Source organism: Tenrec ecaudatus, chromosome 1 (assembly GCF_050624435.1).
Source record: "Tenrec ecaudatus isolate mTenEca1 chromosome 1, mTenEca1.hap1, whole genome shotgun sequence".
NCBI classification, from domain to species: Eukaryota; Metazoa; Chordata; class Mammalia; order Afrosoricida; family Tenrecidae; genus Tenrec; species Tenrec ecaudatus.
In genome coordinates this window covers 51,714,936-51,739,690 of record NC_134530.1, presented here as the reverse complement: position 1 = coordinate 51,739,690, position 24,755 = coordinate 51,714,936, and the positions used below count along the sequence as shown (strand labels likewise).

General features: G+C 46.0%; 1 protein-coding gene and 3 non-coding genes across 5 annotated transcripts in view; all 4 read right to left on the bottom strand.

The window, feature by feature from the left end:
- RCC1 (regulator of chromosome condensation 1) overlaps window positions 1–19,504 on the bottom strand; it is a 32,954-nt gene extending 13,450 nt beyond the window's left edge. For both annotated transcript variants that reach the window (XM_075553156.1, XM_075553161.1), the window contains exons 1-2: window positions 17,584–19,504; window positions 9,686–9,808 (exon numbers count right to left, since the gene is read on the bottom strand). The gene's annotated coding sequence lies outside the window, so the exon portion shown is untranslated. The remainder of the gene's footprint in view (window positions 1–9,685; window positions 9,809–17,583) is intronic.
- LOC142438290 (small nucleolar RNA SNORA73 family) lies at window positions 17,692–17,898 on the bottom strand. Its single transcript, XR_012782693.1, has one exon. It is a non-coding gene; the product is annotated as a small nucleolar RNA SNORA73 family (small nucleolar RNA).
- Window positions 18,211–18,351, bottom strand: LOC142437851 (small nucleolar RNA SNORA48). The gene has a single exon (XR_012782359.1). It is a non-coding gene; the product is annotated as a small nucleolar RNA SNORA48 (small nucleolar RNA).
- On the bottom strand, window positions 18,709–18,915 carry LOC142438288 (small nucleolar RNA SNORA73 family). The gene has a single exon (XR_012782691.1). It is a non-coding gene; the product is annotated as a small nucleolar RNA SNORA73 family (small nucleolar RNA).
- Window positions 19,505–24,755: the final 5,251 nt, after the last annotated feature.

Sequence of the window (24,755 nt, the reverse complement as noted above, 5' to 3'; positions counted from 1 at the left end):
CATGGACCACCAAGCGGGGCAGAGGTGAGCATTATACCATGAATCGTGTCTGACTCCATTTATTTAAATACTTCTCTTCTATCTCTCATGCTCTCTGTAACTTTACTATGATCTTTACTTATTATCACTGTACAATTGCACCTATCGGACCGTAATGTGTTAGGGGCTGGCTACCCCTGACAAGAGGTGAGGTGAAAACAAAACAAAACCCAGACCTGTCAGTAAGTTGGCGATGATGGGCTGGCCTAACGGTGGAGACACCACAGCAGGGGCTACCCAAAGTGGCTGGTGTGATGGGGCATTTATAACCAACTTATGATTGTGGCTTGGAACCAACCCAGTCAACCACCTTGTTGGTCTCTGTCTTGGCTACCACGGCAGCATCTCACTGCTAGCTAGATCTGTCGACCGATCCCATTTTACAGAGAAGAAACTGAAACACACACTCAGGTGAAGCATCTTGCCCAAGATTGAAAGCAGTAGCTAAGATTTCATCCCAATTGATTCAGGGAAGCTAAAGCTCCTGGATGCTGTAAGAGACTGCTCTAAACCAATGCCCCCACTTCTTCCCCACACTCCAACAGTTTCTCAGGCTGCCAGGGAACCCTTGGCCCCACCCAAGAAAGAGAAGAGAGCAGCACTGGTTTCTGTCTCTGGTCTTCCTGTACCCCCAGTCCTGGTTCTAGCAGCCTGCAAGAGCTGGTGCCAACAGACCTTCTACCCTAAGTCACATCCTCCCTCCTCTTCCCACACACTCTCCATGCCAGAACCCCCAACCCAGGCTAGGCTGCTGTTTCCTTCACATCCCCTGCACATCCATACCTTAAATGCCTCTCCTCTGTTACACCAGCAGTACACGTCTCATTGGGTTTTCAATCGTTGTGACAGGCCTTTCTTTCTAATCTTAGCCAGGAATCTGCACTGAAACTGGTTCAGAATCACAGCAACTGCTGGTTGTGGAAGAATTGAACCTCGTCTCCCATGGGAGCGGTGAGCATTCTGCCACTGAACTGCCTTCTCACTGAACTCTTTCTTTTCACAGTTGAGGGAATTAATACTAAGAGAGGTGAAGTTACTTGCCTAAGTTTACAAAGCCAGTAACTGAGAGCCAAGAAACCTGGATATAGCCGATTGGTTTTAAAATAATGAACAGTGGCCCCGATTGATGGTCGTCGCCCTAATGAAGAAATCATTGTCGCTATGGGTACTACAGCAAAGTGTGATACAGAAACTACATGGTACTCAGCTACCACCAAGAACAGTTTCTGGGGCCTTCAAGGCTTGTCTTCAAACAAGCAGCCATCTAAGTAAGGTATCAACTAAGTCCCCATGGTAGAAGCACACCAGCCTGGGTAATCCAAGGATTGTAAATAAAATCAAAATCCAAAAGAGGGAATGGTATCAGAGCTTAAACTGCAGAAGCCAATGGATGGCAGTGGAAGCCCCAAATCCATTTTTAGGGTCCAAACATGAAGTCCCGGTGAACCCTCGCATCCCGTAGTGGAGATATGAATCCCCTTGTTGGAGAGGGAGCATTGCAAAGTTATGTCAGAGGCGGCCAGGCTACAATGTGTCTCTTCTCATTTGATCTCCCTTTTGACTCACTTTAAATTTGTTTTCCATTGACATTTGTCTGTTTTACTGTGTTATTGTGGTTGTTTTTCTGTAGATGAAATCTAGGACAGGTAAATCTATAGATAGTAACTGGATGAGTGGTTTCTTGGGGTATGGCAGGGGAGGTTGGGGGGAAATGCGGAGCTAAAACAATGAGTACCACACAGCAAATGGACATTGGGCCTCCACTCAGTTACTCCCTCAACACAAGGACACTTTGTTCTATTAACCTGTCACTCAATGGTGCTCACCTTTCCAACACATCACTGAAGATAAAGCGGGTGCATAAGCAAATGTGGTAAAGAAAGCTGATAGTGCCCGACTATCAAAAGAGATAGTGTCTGAGATCTTAAAGGCTTGAAGGTAAACAAGCGGCCATCTAGCTGAGAAGCAACAAAGCCCACATGGAAGAAGCACACCAGCCTGTGTGATCACAAGGTGTTGATCAGGTATCAGGCATCAAAGAACAAAAAATCATATTGTGAATGAGGGGGAGTGCAGAGTGGAAACTCAAAGCCCATTTGTAGGCCACTGGACATCCCCTTACAAAAAGGTCCCAGGGAAGAGATAAGTCAGTCAGGGTGCAGTGTAGCAACGATGAAACACACAACTTTCCTCTAGTTCCTAAATGCTTCCTCCCCACCGCCTACTATCATGATCCCAATTCTACCTTACAAATCCGGCTAGACCAGAGGATGTTCATGGGTACAGATAGGAACTGGAAACACAGGGAATCCAGGACAGATGATCCCTTCAGGACCAGTGGTGAGAGTGACGATACCAAGAGGGTGGAGGGAGGGTGGGTTGGAAAGGGGGAATGGATTACAGGAATTTACATACAACCTCCTCCCTGGGGGACAGACAACAGAAAAGTGGGTAAAGGGAGACGTTGGACAGGGCAAGATATGACAAAATAATAATTTATAAATTATCAAGGGTTCATGAGGGAGGGGGAAGTGGGGAGGGACAGGAAAAAATGAGGAGCTGATGCCAGGGGCTTAAGTGGAGAGCAAATGTTTTGAGAATGATGAGGGCAACAAATGTACACATGTGCTTTATACAATTACTACATGTAAGGATTGTGATAAGAGTTGTAAATAAAATGATTAAAAATGATTTCAAAATTAAAAAACAATTATTTTTTAAAGCCCACATGGAAGAAGCACATCAACTGGTGTGGTCACGAGGTGTCAATAGGATCAGGTATCAGGCATCAAAGACCCAGAGCAAAAAAATCATATAATTGTGAATGAGGGGGAATACAGAGTGGAGACCCAAAGCCCATCTGTAGGCAACTGAACATCCTCTAACGAGAGGATCGCGGGGAGATGAGCCAGTCAGGGTGCAGTATAGCACCGATGAAATAAAACTTGCCTCTAGTTCTTAATGTTTCCCCACCCCCATTATCATGACCCCAATTCTACCTTACAAATCTGGCTAGACCAGAGCATTTACAAAGGTAAACCCCTTAGGACCAATATTGAGAGTAGCCATACCAGGTGGGGAATGGGAAGGGGTTGGGGGAGGAAGAACTGATCACAATGACCTACATATAACCCCCTGCCAGGGGGGTGGACAACAGAAAAGTGGGTGAAGGGAAACATGGTCAGTATAAAACATGAAAAAATAATAACAAAAATTATCAAGTGTTTGTGAGGGAGGGTCAACAAAAATGAGGAGCTGATACCAAGGACTCAAGTAGAAAGAAAATGTTTTTAAAATGATGATGGCAACAAATGTACAAATGTGTTTAACACAATGGATGGATGGATGGTTTGTGATGAGATGTACGAACTCCCAATAAAATGATTAAAATTTTCAAAAAAGCAAAATGAACAAAAACAAAAAACATATTGTTGAGAACGAGGGGGCTCAGAGCGGAGACATAAAACTCATCTGTAGACAGCAAGACATCCCCCACAGAAGGGTCGAGTCAAGCAGGGCACAGGATAGCACCGATGCAACATACACTATTCCTCCGGCTCCTGAGACTTCCTCACCCCCCACTATCATGACCCCAGTCCTGCCTTCACTGTGGGCTAGACAGGGGCATGTGCACAGGTACAGATAAGAGCTAAGAGCTCACGACACACATGGAATCCAGGAACAGGAATAGGAGTAGCTATACCAGGAAGGGAGGCAGAAGGTGGGGAGAGGAGGGGAAGAGGGAACTGATCACAATGATTGACACACAACCGCCCCCACGCCGAGTCCCTCCCCATAAGAGGCCAAACAACAGAAACCATGGGGGAAGACAGTAGTCGGTGTAAGACATGAAAATAATAATTTATCAAGTGGCCATGAGGCTGGGGGGAGGGGAAAAAAGAGCTAAAACTAAGGGATCAATACAAAGTAAATGTTTAGAAAACAGTGGCAACATATGTGAAAATATGTTTAATTGATGTATGGATTGTTATAAGAACTGTAAGCGCCCCCGATTAAAATAATCTTTTTATTCTTTAATCATTTTATTAAATGATTAAATGGAAACCCTAAGGGGCAGTTATATTCCACCCTGAGGGGGGCCATGAGCTGGCTCCTACTTGTTGGCAGGGGTGTCCTGGCTTGGGCCTCAGGCTCTGTCTCCTTGTTTGCTGAATGAAGAGGAGATACATCCCACACTGGACATCTTCCAGACCCCTCTGAAAATGGTCCTACTGTGACCCTGTGACCTCCCCCCCTCAAACTCATTTCTGCAGTGTTCTCTGACCACAGCAGCTGTCCTTTGCTGCCCCATGCTAGGAGATCAACACCTGCCTGCCAGACTGACAGTCTCTTTGTGGGAAAGGTCCCCGGAGGGAAGAAAGAGGGGGGCTGGCTCATTTATCAGCAGCTGCTCAGCTCCTGCGCTGTGCCATGCATGCGGCTGGGGCACTTTGCACAAGTTCTTCAGTCGGGGTGAGTCTTAGCTGCGGAGTTGGGCGTAGTCAGGACCTGTTCATTTTTCCAGTGGTAAACAGATGCTTCCAACCACTCCCTTGTGAAAAGTATGGGATGTCGGCTGTCCTCACCACATGCCTTTTAACCAAGCCTGGCCAGCAGCGGACTCCAACTCACAGTGGCCCCACAGAACAGTGGAAGGGCTGCATGGACGCTCCCAGGTGGTTCTCTTTATGGAAGATCACCGGCTTTCTCTGATGGAGTATCTCTCTGATGGGTGCGACATGTTTACATCAGCAGCTGACCCCTCTAACCACCATGCTCTAAGGTTCTGGGGAATTGGGTAGGTAGGTGGCCATAGGCACCCAACTAGGTCGTTATAAAAAGCTGAACAAAACCGGGTTTCTGTTCTTGGGATGTCTCTGCCACAGAAGCCTGGTAAACTCCTCGTTCATCTTCCCAGATTCCATTCACGGGCCTCCCATGTCCCTTCAGCCTGGTGGCTGCCCACTTCTCCAGGTATATCACCTTGTTCTTGTCATACTCTCGGTTCAGAGACTAAAATGCCTGTGGTGTCCTGATCACGCTAACCGCCACCCACAGCCACCAGCTCTCCCGTCCGTCCGAGTTACTGGCCAGGCAGGCTGCGTGTCCCTCAGGGTCCCGTCAGCACTCCACAACTCAGTTTCCACTGGGCCAAAGCCACTGCTGGTTGAAAGAATTCGGTATCTGATGAAGGACTTGCGGGCAGCAGGGCCCCACGCTGCAAGGACACAAGTCTGAGATCTGACTGATCCGAAACGGGGGGCCACATGAGGTCTCCCCGATGAGCCCAGGAACTCGGACCGGGTCCCCCCACGGTTGCGCGGCCCTGCCAAAGCCCAGGGAGAGTGTCGACCGAGCGGGTGGACGCGAGGCTCGCGGCACGCCTTCCCCAGGGGCCAGGAGCCTGCCCCTTGACGGGGAACGCCCGGGCGGGCCCGGGCCCCAGCGGCCGCCCCTCACAGCCCTGCCTACCCTCGCGCCCGCCCCGGCTCTGCAGCCGCTGCCCCCGGAAACGGGCCCGGCCCGCGGGGAGGCCGGCGCGCCCCGCCGCGTGTCTCCGGCCCCGCCATCCGGCCGCCGCAATCGGGCCGTTTGAATCTCCCGCCCGCGCGGGCGCCGCGGGGCCGGCGTGCGCGGTATCGCAGGGGGTCGCGTCCCGCGCGGGGAGGAGCCCGTCCGAGGGGCCCGGGGGCCCGCGAGGCCCCGGCAGCGCGCGCCGTCCGTCCGTCCGCCCGCCCGCCCGCCCGCAGCGCGGCTCACGTGGGCTGGCGCCGCGGCCCCCGGCCTCCGAGCCCGGCCTCTCCCGCGCGGCCCCCGCCGCCGCGCCCGGCCCGGCGCGACCTACCTGGGCGACGACCGGAGCCCAGACGTGCACGGCTCAGGCCCGCGGCGGACTGCCCCAGAGCATGCGCTCTGCGGCCCGGCCGGCCCGGCGGGACGGAAAGCGGGGCGGAGGGCGGCCCCTGGCGCCCGCCCCGGGAAGTGCAGCGGCGCCCCGGCCGGCCAGTAGGCCAGCCCTCGGGTCGGTGCTTTTCTCCCTGGTCCGGACACGTGCACTGACGCTGCCCATCAGGGTTTGCTGGGGGAACCTGGCGCGGCGGGGGCGAGCTGCGGGGGGGGGGGCTGTAGGTAAAAAGAGGCACGGACCTCCCTGCCCTCAGGAGGACCTCGTTCAGAGACACGTGACACGCATACAGCCCGGCGTCTTACTCAGCCTCACACGCAGGCAGCTCTGACTCATAGCGACCCTCTGGGGCAGGAATAGGACAGCCCCTGGGGGCCGCCAAGGCTGGAGCTTTTTCAGTGGAAAGTCTTTCGACCCCAGAGCGGCTATTGGCTTCCAACCTGCTAAGTTTGCAGTTACTGAGCCAACGAGTAGGCCCCGCTAGGCCACCACAGCTCCTCCAGGTTTGCGAAAACCCCAAATTATCAGAACCCCAATAGAATTATCTTTTAATTTAAAAATTATGATAAATCCCAAGGAGCCACAAAACAAAACCTGAAATTCATTTGCAGTTTCCAAGTGGATGAAGCCTCCTCCTTCGTGGAGCGCTCGTGGGTTAGTGATGACTGGTAGCCTCGAGGTCAGCAATGGGAACCCACCCATTGCCCCACTGCAGAGATGAGGTTTTCTAATCCCCTCGAGCAGGGATTCTCAACCTCCCTCATGCCGAGAGCCTGTCAGACAGTTCCTCAGGTGGTGGTGACCCCCAACCACAACATTATTTTTGTTGCTACTTCATCACTATCATTTTGCTACTGTGATGAATCTGCGACCCCTGTGAAGGGTGGAACAGGTTGAGAACCCACTGCCATAAAGAATGACAGAAACCCCACACCAACTTGATGACTGTGACTTTGGAATTTAGAATTCTTCCTGGCCATTAAACATAGACGTGAAGAGTCTGGCCCTCAGGCAGAGTGCATTGGAAAGTGGATTATCAACACCTCTGAGTTAGCCAGCCCAGGGAGGGTCAGTGTCCTTAAGGGAGAGCACCATCCTGGGGTGGTCACACCCCGACTGCCTTTGCCAGAAGGCCCTAGGCCGCACTGGTCAGCTCTTCTAACAGGATGTCCACGCCCCAATCAGGGTCCCGTTCTGCTTCTGTAGTCCCTGCAGGCTAGAGTCATGACTGTTCGGGCCATGTAGTTAGTGTCCCCAGTATGATCCTTTCCATCAAGGACATACATACCCAGGCAAGCCACCAAGAGACTGGCTGGGAGCTGGTGGAAGTCGGCTCCTTTCTGGCTTGACCAGATTATCGACACCCTCGGCCATGATCAGAAAGAACTCAGTGGTAGCTTAATCTCTGTGCTGCCGTGTGTACAGCGACACACTGGGGGGTCCCGCGTCCTCCTCACGATTGTTTCAGTGCTTGAACCCCTTCTTGCCCCACTGTATCACTCCATCTGGTTGGGAGTCTTCCTCTTTTTAGCTGCCTCTGCTTTACCAAGCACGATGTCTACCTTCAGGGATTTGCCTCTCCTGACAATATAACCAAAGTATGTAAAATGAAATCTCACCACCCTTGCCTCTAAGGAGCGCTCTGGCTGTACTTCTTCCCAGAAGGATTTGTGGAGAGCAGCTGGCACTCAGGCAGAGTGTATTAGAAAGTGGATTACCACAAATTGTGATTGAGCCCACCCAGGAGAAGGGCAGTCTCCTTGGGAACTTGCCTGGGTGTATTCTTTTTTTAAAAAAAATCATTTTATTGGGGGCTCGTATAATTCTTAACACAATCCAGCCATCCATCCATTGTTGTCCGGAGCCACGAGGCCTGGCCATTGCTTGGAATTTATTAGGGCTTGCCTGGAGCCGTGAGGCCCAGCCATTACTTGGAATTTATTAGCCTGAGCTCTGGGCATTCTTCTACCCCAGCCTACATGACAGAGCACTGCAGCTGTAAAGCTTGAGCAAACAAGGGGTAATGCTCTTTAGATAAGCACCCGTGTCCTGCATCCCCTTGATTGGGCAAAAGATCGTCTTCCCTATGCTTGATTTGCATGTACATGCCACTCCTCTGCGTACCTAATTGAAGACTGTAAGCCCTTACTGACTCATGGGCAGGGAGGGCACGCTCCCCTGAACTCCCTGATTGGCCTGTTGCCAAGGTAGGTAGCCTAATCTGCATGTGCGGCTGCGGCTCCCCCCCTTGGCTGGCCCTTATAAGCTGTGACACTTTGTTCATTAAAACAGGACTTGATCAGGATATTGTCTTGTCCTCATTCTCCGTGCCTCTTGTACACCCCCAATTCCCACTCTCTCCTCTAGGACCCACGGTGAACGTCCTGCGGGACGGGACACATTGTGTCAAGCACATTTGTACATTTGTTGCCCTCATCATTCTGAAAACATTTGCTTTATACTTGAGCCCTTGGTATCAGCTCATTTTTCCCCTCCCGCTCTCCCTAACAAACCCTTAATAATTAATAAATTATTATTTTGTCATGTCTTACACTGTCTGACATCTCCCTTCACCCACCTTTCTGTTGTCTGTCCCCCAGGGAGGGGGTTATATGTAGATCCTTGGGATCAGTTACCCCTTTCTACCCCACCTTTCCTTTACCCTCCTGGTATCGCTACTCTCATTATTGGTCCTGAGGAGTTTTTCTGTCCCAGATTCCCTGTGTTTCTAGTTCCTACCAGTGCCAGTGTGCATCCTCTAGTCTAGCCAGATTTGTAAGGTAGAACTGGGATCATGGTAGTGGGGGCCTGGGTGAATCTTAATGGGGAACTGCAAGTAGATTTTGGACCGTCAGTGCCATTCGTGGCCTTTTGCAAACGAGGGGACTCAGAATTTAAGTTAAGAAACAGATACAACACCATCTTGACCTAATGTTCTCCCTCATCAGAAAAATGTGTCTTTGTCCTATTTCAGACTTGCTAAATGTTCTCTTTAAAGAATACTTGAGATTTGGGTTCTCCTTTACCAAACCAGGAATGAAGTGTCAGTTTTTGTAGGATCAATCTAGAAAACAGACTTAGTGAATAGACGCACCTATATTGGAGGTCTGTACATGTGAATGTAATACATGTAAAAGTGTGTGAATTGGGGCTAGGAGCTGGATGAAAAATAGGTATCACAGATTACCCCTGTCCTGGATTGAATTGTATCCCCCCCCAAAATTCATGTCAACTTGGCTATTTCAGGATTCTCAGTGGTTAGGCAGTTATGGAATAATGTAGCTTGGCAGTTAAGCAATGATGTAACCGTAATGCATAATGTGCCAGTGTCAGAAAGTCTCTGTGCTGAGAACCTCCTAGGCATAGACCCAGGGGAAGAGTGATAGGAAGACAACAGAGATCTCTGAGGAACTCTAGGCCCACCGATGTTGAAAAAGACAAGGACCTTCATGGAGAGCTGACAGCAATCCCTTCCTATTCCCACAGCCTTTCTTGAAGATCGATATAAACAGTTTAGGATTTCAGGTATTCCTCGGGCATTTGCTTGATCTGTGGATTTCTCAGGTCAGGACCTCTGTGGGAGAATATTTTCTCCAATGCACGCTGATTTGATTCTAGAAGTGAATCCGTGACACCCAAGCTTCCCGCCCACACCTCCATCCATGTTTATTGGTCCACTCAATGTCCACTACTATGGCAGAGCCCATCCCAAAGTAGCCTCCTATATTGGGGGCGTCTTACCTCTCCAAGTTTACTTCTGCATCCATCATGGACTTTGCTTTTATATGAGATGCTTTGAAATCTTCAACTTGAAATCTCTGATATTCTCTGCTCACTTCCTCCAAGATCTTACTCATTCACATGCTTAATATAATAATAAAAATGATGATCATTATCACTTAAAAAAAACACTTTAAGGGAGGGGGGAGCGGGGAGGGAGGGAGGGAAAAAAAAAAGAGGACCTGATGCGGAGGGCTTAGATGGAAAGCAAATGCTTTGAGAGTGATTAGGGCATAGAATGTACGGATGTGCTTTATACAATTGATGTATGCATATGTGTGGATTGTGATAAGAGTTGTATGAGCCCCTAATAAAATGTAAAAAAAGAAAATGATTAGGGAAAAGAATGTACAGATGTGCTTTATACAATTGATGTATGTATATGTATGGATTGTGATAAGAGTTGTATGAGCCCCTAATAAAATGTTTAAAAACAAAACAAAAAAACCACTTTAGTTTGTTAGCCACAGAAACATTTCCATGCCCGTTGTCTTTGGTTCCCTCGCAAAATCCTCGTGACCATTAGCAGATGAGAAAACGGATGTCAGTTCTCTGATGTCATCACACAAATGGCGGAAGACCAAGACTGTGTTGAGGACTGGGCGAACAGTCCATCTGGATCCAGGCTGCAGTCCACCCACGCCACCCAGAGTCCCACTAGGTTAACCGCGACACTCAAAAATGTAATGCTTTTACATAAGTAACAGTGAGTACAAGGAAGAAGAGAATGTTCTAGAATTGAGTGTGGTGGTCATTGTACCACTCCTCTTGATGTGATCAAACTATTGAATTGTATGTCATGTGGATGAAGTACTAATAAAACTGTTGAAATTAAAAACAATACTTTTTGAGGGGGGAGGGGCAGGAAAAAAAACAATACTTTTCTATCACGTAGGTTACTCCCCCTCCCTTCTTCCTCTCAGAATGAAAGTTTAAATCACTAACTGCCTTTCAAAATCTTCCCTCTCCGAGTCTCTCCAGCCTTCTATTTCTGCTATCCACCCCAAAATGCCAGCCTCCAGGCTTCTATTCCCCACCTCTCCTCTCTTCCCCTTCATTTCATCTTAAGAGTTAATGGTCTAAATATCATAACTAAATACCCTAATTAAAAGGCAAAAATTGTCATATTGAATAAGAAAACTCAACTCTATGCTGCCTGAATAAAAATACACAAAAGATAAAAGTTAGAGGGTAGAAAAACCATATACAATAGTTAACATTGATTTAAAAAAGATGGGATATCTATATTAATAGCTGACAAAGGGGCTTTAAAAGCAAAAACTATAACCAGATATAAATTGTTTCTTGGTTGTTAGTGACTCTGTGTATACTAAAATGAAACACTGCCTGGTCATCTAAACAAGGTCATTTGATGATAGATTTTTAAAAAGTCAATTATGGGAGGGTAGAGGGAGGGTGAGTGGGTTGGAAAGGGGAAACCAATTACAAGGATCTACATGTGACCTCCTCCCTGGGGGGCCAACAACAGAAAAGTGGGTGAAGGGAGATGTTGAACAGGGAAAAACATGACAAAATAATAATTTATAAATTATACATGAGGGGGAGTGGGGAGGGAGGGGAAAATGAGGAGCTGATGCCAAGGGCTTAGGTGGAGAGCAAATGTTTTGAGAATGATGAGGGCAATGAATGTACAAATGTGCTTTACACAATTGATGTATATATGGATTGTGATAAGAGTTATATGAGCCCCTAATTAAAAAAACAGCATAAGGAAAAGTCAATTAATCACAAAAACTGATTCTTAAGATATATGTAAATAATAAGAGTTACAAAATACTTGATGTAAAAACTGACAGAAGTACAGAGAGAAATAGATACATCCATACCTATAATCACTGATTTCAATATCTGGAGTGCAGTGAATTAGTCAATATAACTATTCTAGCTATAGAACCCTCGATGGTACAGTGGGTGGTGCATTGGATTGCTAATCCAAAGGTCAGTAGTTTGAAACCACCAGATGCTCCATGGGAGCAAAAGGAAGCTTTCTGCTCCTCTAAATTCTCATATAGTCTCAGAAACCCCCAGGGACAGTTCTACTGCTTCCTATAAAGTTGAGATGAATCAGAATTGACTTGGCAATGAGTTTGGATTTTGATTGGTTCTAGCCTTTGTTACACCTACCAAATGACTTTTCCTGATGGGTCTTGGTGAGAAGGGAAGGAAAGATCTGATAGGATCATGTGATTGTTTACAGTTAATGTGATTGAAACCTTTGCTGAGTATAAAATGAGCCATCTCAAAAACAAAAAGAGAGCATCTCACTATCAGCAAGAGAAACAAAACAACTTTGGATCCTGAGATTCTCTGTGCTTCAAACCTTGCTTAAGAGCAGCAGCAGAACCAGAAGCCCAAGCAGGAGACAGTGCCTCAGTGGAGTCCCAGTCCACAGAGCAAGCAAAGCTGAGTGCCTTTGGGTAGGAGGCTGGCTTGTAGAATAAGGTGCCTCCAGGCACCTAATTGGGGAGCTGGGCTTACTGGCCTAGAGCTAGCCCTGGGCACCTTCAGGCTAAGGCTTAAAGTGGAGTAGTGTGTTCTTCGGGCATTTACCAACAGCCCTAAAAGAGCTTTGGATGTGACATGAACAGGGTAGAAGACAAGGGGCCATGTGACTGAGAGGCCAAGGGCCTGAGAAAGGCCTGTCCGTGGGAAAAGCTGAGAAGAGGTTGTCTTATCTGAATCATGTATCCAGAGTTTGTAACCCGTTAATTAACTTCCTTCATAGTTGTGAGCAGTCTGTGACTTCGGTGTGGTCACTAACAATGAATTACCAAGCCCTACTCAGAAGTAGAGCTCTGTGGGAGGGACGTTGGTGTCCGAATTGGTGGAGTGGGAGGTATCTGACCCCAGTCTCCTGCAGGGAGTCAGGCGGCAGCTCCACATCATTCTTTCCGACAGTTGCTATCACAAGTAGGATTGCACTGGCTTCAAACTCATTGGAAGCATGGAATTTGCCAAAGAAAAAAAAGGGACATTGGAGGTGAAATTTTTCATTCTTTGATGGTTACTTTGGTTATTGTTATCTCTAACGATTTACAGCCTAGACTCCCAAACTTGGCTGATCTTGGAATCAGCCTGAATCAGAATTTCTAAAGGGGGAGTCTAAGGAACCTGAATTTTCACCCCGATTCTGAAGAACAGCCAAGTGTGGGAACCTAATGCTTAAAGAAGATGAAGAGATGTGCTTCAGCCTCGGGGAGAAAGGCTGCTCCTGGAGTGGCTCAGAGCAAAAGGCAGGGTGGTGAAACTAGATGATTGATAAGATGGCCAGGGCCTAGTAGACTCACTCTGCAGAGGCCCAAGGCCAGATGCATATAAACACAGATAGTCAGGAGTAGGCAAGTTTAACTTTGTGTATTTTTTAAATGCTTAAGGGCTATGTGTTTCTCAGCCCTAGTATTGTCACATCAGCCTACCTGTGTGATGGAAATCAGTAAAATTATCAAGGTTATATAAAGCTGACCACTGCCTCCTAGAAATCAGACTTGGGCCAATGATGATGTGGCTTCTGATTCTCCTCCCCACGTGTGATGCCAAGCCCCACATCATTCTTTTTTTTTTATTACGATACTTTTATTAGGGCTCTTCTATCTCTTAGCACAATCCATGCATTCATCCATTGTGTCAAGCACATTTGTACACGTTGCCATCATCATTTTCAAGGATGTTCTACTTGAGCCCTTGGTATCAGCTCCTTTTCCTCCTTCCTTCCCTGCCCTCCGTCATTCGTTTTTACAATACTCCTCTCTCAATAACTGACAGAACAGTAGGTAGAAAGCAATAAAAAGTGGTTGAACACATTCAACAAATTTACACCAATTGGCCTTTATACACCATTTCACCCAGCAAGAGCAGAATAGCCAAGTGAAATAAGACTTGCCAAGGACACTTGTGCATCTTCCCTTAAGAGTTGTGGTCGTCCATTTCACGAACTGCCATTCTTCCTTTAATAGAATCTTTCGTTTTTAATGAATATTTGGCAGGATAGGCTGTATTATCAATAAATTTTAAATTATTCAATTAGTCTCTGCTTAGACCACACTGGTATTAAATTAGAAACTACTAACAAAAATTGAAAACTAAGTAACATACTTTTTTGAGGGGGTAACATCCTTCTAAATGACTCACAGACCAAAGAACTCCGAACAAATTTCAGAAGAATTTTGATTGAACTGAAGTAAAGTTCAAAATATAAAATGCCAGAATTTTTTTAGATGATGCTAAAGCAGTATTGGCAGATAATTTATAACACCGAATTACCCTATCAGAAAATAATCTAAAAAAAAGTCAAATCAATGACCTCCAGCTTTGCCGACAAACACGAAACTCAAGGAGAGCAATAAAAAGGGGGCACGGTGGAGCATCAACAGTGGCCAGTGGTTATTTACCAGGTCCAGTGCTTACTGCTTGATTTATGTACATGGTCCCCACTCTTGAGGATCTTGCAACTAGCAAGACATAGCTGGAAAATATTCACAAGTGCTAAGGAGCATAAAGGCATCCAAAGGGATCAGCCCTCCCTGTGGAGGCCATTCTGGAGACTGGAGAGAGCAGGTCAGGTTGGTGGCTGGCTCTAGAGACTAGCCAAACTTCCAATTCCATTCTGTGTAACTTTGCGTAAGTAGCTTTTGTGTTTAAAACTAAATTTAAGTTCCACCAACAGGGCTATCATGAGGTTTAGAGAATAACTGGCATGTTAAGTCTTCATCAAATGACGGGGTAAAATATAAATGTGGATTCCATCAGGAAGACATGCTTAGACACAGAAGGCTGAGAGCCTCTTCTCTGCAAGGAAACTTGGCCCACGTCCACGGTCATGTTCCAACAGCACGGTAAACAAGCCACATAGGTTATAATCCAGTACAATCGTAACTGAGTTTCATGGCCTAACCAAGCCCACTACCACTCAGATGATTCCAACTCATAGCAATGCTCTCTAGGGTTTCTGAGACGGACTCTCTATAGGATCAGAAACTCACTTTTCTCCTATAGACCGACTAGTGGGTCTGAACCACCTACCCTGTGGTTTGCAGTCCAATGCTTAGCCTACTGGACCACCAAGGAACTTACCAAACCCAACCCAGTCATTCAATTCTAACTCACAGCAATTCTATATGGTGTTTGGGGGTTTATAAATCTTTACAGTTCTTCCTGTCAGCAACTCAACACTTACCAGGGCTCATTTTCCCCTGGTACAAGGGTTACCAAATCCGCCAATGTTAAAGATGTTGACTTAAATGAGGTAAAAATAAAGCTATTTTTTGAGGTGTAATGTGGGATGTTTCATGTAGATTTTTATAACCAATTGTTTTAACTCCTGAGCTCAGCCTCTTAGGAGCTGTGTAACTTTCAAATCCCCCACCTATACAACAAGCACACAAATACCTACCTTCTAAGGTACATGGAGAACGATAGTGATTGACAAGTAGGAAATAAATGGTCAAAAGAATCCAACTGCTGGCAAGCTTGCTCTCATATAACCTTTCTGTAGGGACTAAATCTTTACAGAAGCAGTCTTATCTTCTGCAGGGGTTGAACTGCCAACCTTGCAGTTAACTAGTGCCTAAACAGCACTGTCAGGTAAATAATTCGTTAATCTGTATGTGACTTTGGAGTTGGATGGACTGAGGTATTGGTTCTAGCTCCTGTATAGTCTTGGGCAAGTTATTAATCCTGGGGTTTTATTTTATTGGGGGCTTGTACAACTCTTATCACAATACGTATACATCCATTGTGTCAAGCACATTTGTTGCCATTATCATTCTCAAAACATTTGCTTTCTACTTGAGCCCTGTAATCAGCTCATTTTTCCCTCCCCTGCCACGGACTCTTGATAACTTATATTTTGTCATGTCTTACAGTCTGACATCTCCCTTCACCCACTTTTCCTTGTCCATCCCCTAGGGAGTGGGTTACATGTGATTAGTTCCCCCTTTCTACCCCATCCTCCCTCCATAGCCACTCTCACCACTGGCCCTGAGTTCATCTGTCCTGGATTCCGTTTCCAGTTCTTATCTGTAATAGTATATACATCCTCTTGTCTAGCCAGATTTGTAAGGTAGAATTGGGATGAGTGGAGGCGGGGAGAGGGTAAAGGAAGGACTAGAGGAAAGGTGTATGGGACTGCTGGCGCCTTCTGTCTCCTGGAAGGCAGGATGGTTCTAAGTACAATTAACCCCAAGTTAAATTATAAGCCTTGGTTCTTAGTAAAAACAAAGTTCTATACTTCCATGGTTACAAATATGTACAATTATTAGCTCATATCTTTCCAGCCATTCCCCCTTGGCGAATTCACATTAGCAAACTCATCCGTTTACTAATCAAAATGGAAGCTATGTTCATAGCTGCATTCATCCACCACTGCCTCCCACGCTCCCCTAGAACCCACCTATCCCTTTCCATGACTTGTCCATCTACCTCCTTCTAGATGGATCCCTGCTAGTCCCCATCCCCATCTCTCTAGTGCCATGGCAGGTGCTTGCAAGCCTTCCATTGTGACTCAATCTTCTCATCACTCTGCAGCACTGGGCTCATTCTGACAGTTTCCTGAGCACTGCTGACACCAGGTGTTAACTATATAAAAGGATGGCAAAACTTACATGGCTGCTGAGCCCTCTAGGACACCTAGTGCAGATAATCTTTGACCTAGTAAACTGTCAAAGCAAATACATTTTTGGCAATACAGCCAGACATCTCATGTACTTTGGACATTTCCAGACGAGTCTCTGAAGCGTTTGGAGGGGCAGCAAAAATGAACGCTCTGGACACTGGCAGTGACTGCAACAACCAACAGGCTCAAACATTGAGGGCAGGCGCACAGGGCTGCTGTGGTATGGACTGGGCACGTGGCACCATGAGTGCCAACAGGGACCACAAGTGATGGAAGAGCCAGTCCTCACATCTAAGTATTCATTTAAGGTCACAGAAAATTGCTTTGTCATTGGTTTAATCAGTAGAGACAATGAACCTGCTTTCCTGAGAACATTTTTAAACCCCAAGTTTGTAGAGTTTCTATTCTGAATTTTCAATTCGGCATCAGTTAACTTCTCAGGCCAGATTAGCATGTGGACAGTCAAACATACCACTCAGTTCTCCAGATCACCATTTGGATCGTCACCAGCAACCTAAGGCAGAGCCAACTGATCTGATCTATGGAGCAATTTTATTCGTGTTTCAGTGGAGTTGACAGAATAACGTGCATCCATTGCACGCAAGTACCGCTGGCTGCTTTACCACAGAACATGAGGCAGAGGTCCCAGCTGCAGAAAAGCCCACACCCATTCTGTTAACCAAGCAGACCAAGTTTCTTACATAAACGGATGTGAAAAAAATGCCCTAGTGAAATGTCACTTGAGAAGGAAGATGAAGCCATTGTACCCAGATGTGTTTGCAGAAACCTCACAATACACTACAATCGCTTTTCAGCACCATGTATTATAGCAGCTTTAATACAAGGCCTTTTAAAAGCAAAAGGGACCCCCCCCAAAATCCTTTAATATTCTTGGAGAGGAACAAAGTGACAAATGAAGGTAGAATGGTTATTTATTAGGGGAAGAAAAGCCCAAGTGGTCCAAACCATTTACAAACCAATTGTGAAGGAAAAGTTGGAGAACTTGGACTATGTTAACAGTGTCAACCTCAGGAGTCCAACCCTAAAGCTACACTGATGAGTATAACCTGAGCTTCACTAGTGATACAAAGCATCCACTAAAAGAACTACCCAACTAAAAAGAAAAACCACCATCAATATTTAAACATCTTTTATTTTATAATAAATTTGTGGGAAAAGGGAATGAAGCAACTGGAGGAAATTTTATTGTGTTAAGTATCCAACTCACCAGATCAAAAATGGATTAAAAAACAAAGGCCTTTCTCCTCCTGCAATTAAAAAAAAACCAGATTCAGATTCTACTCGTTTTTCAAATGTAAAGAACAGTATACATTAGAAATGTTTCCTGCATGGTTTGTCTCCTCAGTCATTGTCCACAGGACTCTGAGAAGCTGTAGGAATATGCAGGCGCAGGCTCATGGCCCAGCTTGATCTCCAACGTTGTGGGAAAGGACTGTACATCATGGGGCACTGGGCCCTCTGCTCCCCTATGCCACCTGGACAGAGCCCGGGGAGAGTGATCGCTCGGGAATATCCACGTTGGAATATTAATCATAAGTGATGTTAAAACAATCATCACACAAATCCTTTAAAATATTTGTAAGGATTGAGTTACTCACCTTGTGAGTAGACAAGAGATTTGAGACTGCCCTGTAAAGATTTAAATACAGTAAGTTAATTGTTTCAACTAGCTGAAAACCACATTCAATCTTTCATATTGCCAAATTTCTACTAGACACCTCCCCACCCCATCAAATGATGTTACTGGGAAAATGCTAACCTTCACGAGATGAATATAAATTCCTCCAAAAACTTGAGGACACTTAAATTGACAACATGTATATGACAACTTTTTTAATGTGCCCTAGGCATGAAACAGCTCTGGCCACAATCCAGGCATCAAGCTAGGATGAACAAAGGACAAGTTGGCTCTGTCCCTGGCTGATATAAGAGCACCACCACCAATCAGGTGTCTCTTTGCCCATAGCCAGGGTTTTTTTTTCCGACTGAAGGTGCCTAAGACAGAATCTGTATGGACACTCAGCGATTCCACAGGGCAATTAAGTCTGCCCCGCTTGGTTTGAAGAGGTAAAAATCCTCGGACAAGTTTCTATCAGAATGCATCAAATTCACAATGACCGATCTTAACAGAGACTTGAATTTAGAATTACTGAGATTGCTTAAACAATTAGAACCCTCCCACAGAAGTAAAAAACATGTCTTGCCTATCATGTGGCAAGACATGTGACTCACCTCAATAGTCTTTGAAGTTCCGAGCATTCTGCAAAAAAAGGAGAACAAGTCTAAGTAACCCATCATGGAGAACTAACCGACTCAGAGGGGTGTATAGGAGGGCTGTTTCCTGCATGGTTTGTCTCCTCAGTCATTGTCCGTGGGACTCTGAGAAGCTGTAGGAATATGCAGGCGCAGGCTCAAGGCCCGGCTTGATCTCCGACGTTGTGGAAAAGGACTGTACATCATGGGGCACTGGGCCCTGTGCTCCTCCATGCCACCTGGACAGAGCCCGGGGAGAGTGACCTCCCGGGAGTATCCACGTCGGGGTACCCCTGTCACACCGCTTTAATTCACAGGCGAACGTGGCAAGCATAATTTCTCGTTGGTAGCGGTTTCTCCCTAGCAGGCTGTAAGCTGAACAGCAATCAAAATTCGGAAAAGCAGCTTTCCGCCAAGTATATCAAGAAAGCGTAATCGGAAACGCCAGTAGTCATGAACACGTGGCAGAACTGAATATAACACAACGGTAAGCGGTCATTATCTCGTTAAGTGACCCAAATCCCGGGGAGCTTCCGTATTACAAGAACACCAAGTTAACTTTTTAAAAAATTGGTGGGAGTCGGCAATAAAGCTCCGTGAGTCCAACCCCATTGGGGAGCAGGCGCCGAATCTTAGGAGGCAGGTACTAAGACGGTCAATAAGCAATAACGAACGTGGGAGCTGCGGCCTCAGCGCCCCGCCCAGGCCTGGTGGTCTCCGGCGGCCCACAATCACTAACTCTGAAGACCGCTGTCCGGATAGTCGCTGCAGAATGACTGCCAGGTAGGACGCTGGACCGAGAACTCAGAGGACACGCGGCCAAGAACACTCACCCAAAGCCGCCAGACCAGGCGCTGCTCCTCCAGCGAAAGACCGAGTGGCCGCGAACATCCGTATTTATACCGGCTGAGGCGTGCGCAAAGAATGCGTTCTGCGCCTGCGCGCCAGCACGCGCAGTTCGGAATCAGCAACTCGCTAAGGGTGCTGGGAATCCACGGCAGGCTAGGCTCCACCCCTCCCTTGCTCAGAACTCTCTCGCGAGATTTGAGGTTTCACGCGCTGAGCTACTGAGCAAAATCTCAGTTCTGTCCGGGCCCGGTAGGATTGTCTCAGCGGGTTTCCGGCAAAAGTAGAAAGCCTCATCTTGCCCGGGGAGCGGCTGGTTGTTTTGGACTCCAGACCTCCCGACTCGCAGCCCAGCGGGTAACCCAGTCTGCCATCAGGGCGCCCCTGAGCAATACTACTTAGCGAAACGGGTTTGGTTTTTTCCCCCTTTGGGCCATCGCTGAAGGAGCAGCGGCCAAAATGAAGTGCAGTCCCTGTGTGACTTCGGGCTGGAGCAAAACACGAAAATGGCAGTTCAGTGCACCTTCCCACGTTCGCAGGAACATTATGTCTTCTCTTTCCAAGGAACCGAGACCGAAAGACAGTGTTCGATCCATGCCCATCGCTCGGGTGATGAAGTTCAGGATGTGCGAGGACACAAATTGGCAAAGTGGTCCAGGTTTACAGGAAGAAATAACGTCAACTACGTTGAACCAGTGAGGCGAGATAAAGCTCATGGCATAACTGTCCATGTGGGCGTTCTCCAGCAAGGTGGTCATCATGAGGCTAAAACTGGACAAAACCCGCAAAAAGATCCTCGAATGGAAAGCCAAATCTCGCCACGCAGGAAAGGAAACGGGCAAATAGGAGGAAGAATCACTTCAGAATATGCAAGAGAAAAATAGTCTTGTACACAACCATTAAAACAGGCAAATTAAAAAAACACGCAAATTTGGGGGGAGGAAAGGAAACAGGTTTTGTAGGTGTGTCTCTGGACACTGTCATTGTGGACATCTATCCCACAATCATTTCTCTCACGTGGCTGATGTGACGCTTTGTAGACTGCCCAAACACTTTGAGATCGTATGCAAAGTCGAAAAAGATCTTGAAAACAGAGAATTGTCTGAAGAGGCCTTGAATCTGCCTTCTCACATGTAAAATGAACATCTGACAAATGCTTGCTAAATGAGAAGGAAGTGCTAGACCAACAAAATGTAAGGAGTAGGCAAGTCAAGAACAGTTTAAGGTATATGTTAGATGTGACTAAATATGCCTTTAAGATGTTAGAGGAGTAAGTGTTAGATACATTGACATAGAGCCAGCTACACAGCTGGACTGAAAATCAATTGAACCAAACCCACCTCTATGGTGTGGATTCCAACCCAGCAACCGTACAGGACCATTAGGATTTCAGATACTACGTCTTCATGGGTGTAGGAGTTTCATTCTTCTATGGAGAGACTTGTGTATTTGAACTGTTGATCTTGTAATTCTCAGCCTGATGAGTAACACACTAGCCACCAGCCACCCAGGGCTTCTGTCCGCTGCACTAAATAGAAACTCCTGTGTCTTGAGGAGCACAGGTAGTGTAATGGTTACACGTTCAAAATGACCAGGTGCTCCAAGTATGAAAGATGAGGCTTTCTACTCCAGTACAGTTACAATGTGAAAATCTATGATGGCAGTTCCACCCTGCCCAGTATGGTTGCCATGCATCAGAATTGGCTGGATGACAGGAAGTTTGATTTCAGTCTGCTAGTACAAACAGCTAGGAACTCAGTTGCTAACTTAAGGTTGTGATTGGAACCCACCCAGTGAGTGCATGAGAAAACTTGGCCATAGGCTGCCTGTAGATTCCCAAACCAACTCATTGCCCTAGTTGAATCCCACTCATAGCCGCCCTACCTAGATTCAGGAGGCTGTACATCTTTAGGACAGGAGTTCAAAACTCAAGACTCACTGCTATCAAAATGGGTTCCCACTAATAGGAACCCTATAACACAGGGTAGAACTTCCACATATGGGTTTCCGAGGCTGTACCTATTTAGAGGAGTAGAAAACCTCATCTTTCTTCCTCAGAGCGTCTGGGAGAAGATCCCACACCTCAACTTTCGCCTTTTAGGTGGCTGGTTGGTTTTGACTGCTGAACATGAGGTTAGCAGTCTAGGTAGGTGAACCCTGTGGTGCAGTTCTCTCACCCCTGGGATTTCTATGAGTCATAAATGACTGGGCTACCTTCCAAGGTGTTACACACCTTGCTTACACTCAGCAATTCTAAGATGCTAGAATTGTTACCTAGATTTTAAGATGGAAAACTAGCTCAGGGCAGTGGTTCTCAAAGTGTGGTTGGCAGATCCCATTATGCTAAGGTTCGTGGGAGTCCATGAGATCAAAACTATTTTCATAGTAATATGTAAACATTTTTGTTTTCACAGTATTGATCCTTGTAATTCAACTTCCCTTAAGTATGTTCTTGATGAAGATGTAAAAATGTTATTGAACCTTGACCCAAGTATTCATCTTTTTCATACTTTGTAACAAAAACCCTTCTGTTGAAAATGAGTTGTCTGCAGGAAAATTACTTAATTAAGCTGAAAATTGACATAATCACATTTTACACCAAGTATCATTTGTACTTGGCAGAATGGCTGATATCTTTTCTGACATATCTGGTGAGAATGTTTTTTATCCATATACTTAAACTATCACAGCCGATTGAGAGTTTCTACCACCTAGGCATTCTTACTTTCCTGTGGCTCTAGGGAGCCCATCATGGAGCTGACCCTTACACTGCAGGAGGGAGAAGCCATGGATGAGGAAGTGCTGCACCCCTAAGACCCCATCAACGAGGTGCTTCAGCAGGAACTGCCAAAGGTCCTGGGCCAACTAGGCAAAGTATAGACAATCAGCAGCTGGCCAAGTACCTTCAACCTTTAGCACCATCTAGTTCTGGTGTCAGAGTCCTGGTGGTGTAGTGGTTATGTGTTGGGCTGTGATCCACATGGTCAGCAGTTCAAAACCACCAGGAACAGCTCCTTGGGAAAAAGACTGGGCTTTCTACTCCCATAAACATTTATAGTCTTAGAGACCCACAGGGGGCTGCTATAAGTCAGCAATGACTCGATGGCAGTGAGTTCTGGTCTCAGAATATAGGAGAAGGTGGTTTGTGGAGATTGTTAGTCCTATAGACAAGTTTCTTCTCTGAATGTTTGGTTTTCATCTTTAGTTCTTTATTTGGTCCCAGACTAGTAGAGACCAATAGTTGCATTGGTTTGTGTTTTAACAGGCTAGAGGTCTGGCTTGTGTGTCTGTGCCATTTCCTAGTGTGTGTGGTGGACTGTGAGCATCACAGCCAAGAAATCTATTCTTTTTTAATTGTTTTATTAGGGTCTCATACAACTCTTATCATAATCCATACATACATCAATTGTGTAAAGGACATTTGTACATTCGTGGTCCTCATCATTCTCAAAACATCTGCTCTCCACCTAAGCCCCTCACTTGTCCCCCTCCCTCCCCATTCCCCCTCCCTCATGAAACTGTGATAATTTATAAATTATTATTTTGTCATATCTTACACTGTTTGATGTCTCCCTTCACCTACTTTTCTGTTGTCCAGCCCCAGGGAAGAGGCTATATGTAGATCCTTGTAATCGGTTACCCCTTTCCACCCCACCCTCCCACCACCCTCATGTAGAAATCTATTTCTTCTCTGATTTACTTGTAATTTTTATTGATGGTTGACTGAAAGTGGACTCATTATTAAAAAAGTATTAACTAAGGATCGCAAAGGCTTATATTTAAAAACATGGTATAGAAACAAGAATATAAAGCAACTTATGGTGCACTTTGAATGATTTTCAATAGGAAAATAAAATAAAAGATGTGAACGTTCCCTACTTTTGGCATGGTGCATGAAGTACATTTCAAAAATCTCATAAATAAAAAGAGCCACCCCAGCTCTGTAGCATGTAGGTTGTGTACACAAGGAGAAGTTGCGTTTGAAATATAAGGCACTGAGAGGATGAGGGGAGGGTGGGGGGAAAATGGGGAATTGATCACAAGGACAACCTAGAACCCCCTCTCAAGGGGACAAACAATGGAAAAATGGGGCAACGGAGGATGATGTGAGATATGAAAATAATCTATAACTTATCAAGGGTTCGTGTGGGAGGGTGGGGGGAGGGAGGGAGAAGAAATGGGGAGCTGATATCAGGGGCTCAAGTGGGAAGGGAATGCTCTGAAAATGGTGATGACAGCATATGTGCAAATGTGCTTGATACACTGGTTGAATGTATGGATTGTGATAAGAGATGGAAGAGCCCTCCATAAAAGTATTTTTTAAAAAAGAAAGAAAGAAATATAAGGCAACGCCTGCCTTATTTTCATTACACTTTTAACTCTGTTAAATAAATAAGACCATTCCAGGCTGTAAATTTGCATGGACTTCATGGTATTTGGGGGAGAATTATATTGTGATTTAGATGCAAGGTTATAGTTCATAGGATTTTCATGAATTCCAAGCTGAAGTGAAGACAGTAGTGGAAAACAAGTTCCAGGAGTTGATGTTCCAGCAAGCTGATGATGCACTGGAAGTACTCACTCCTCTAGGCTGAGAACAGTGGAAGACACTACTTGACCAATGGACTGGAAGAGATCCATAACTATCTATACCAAAGAAAGGTGACCCCTCAGATTGTGGCCATTATGGTACAATTACCATTGATATAACTCAAACCTTACTGCCATTGAGTCCGTTTTGACTCATGGAGACTATAGGGCAGGGTAGAAATGCCCTTGTAGGTTTTCAAGACTAACTTTTTATTTTAAGACTCTTTATGGGAGTTAAGCCTCGTCTTCCTCTTGTGGCGAAGCTGGTGGTTTAAAACTGCTGACCTCACAGTTAGCAGCACAGCACTGAACCTCTGCACCACCAGGGCTCCCATATTAATATCACACACAAGTAAAATTTGGCTGAGGATTATTCAACAGTGGTTGCAGCAGTCCATCAACAGGATTCAGAAGAAGACATGGAACTATGGAAATCATTGCTGACTTGTGGGAAACTGAGGACATGGAAGAGAATTATGCAGCCTAATCTTGCGCTCACTACCACAAAGCACAGAAAACTGGCTCTGGTTAGAGAAAGACGTCATCAGTTCCGAGATAGAGATAATGTCAAATATTCACTTTCCAGACACAAAGATGACGTCACAGCATCCCTCCATAAAGTGCTACTTTAAAGGCACCTCTCACAAGCACCTGGCTGCTCACTAGAACTAACTATATCTTCCTGGCTGT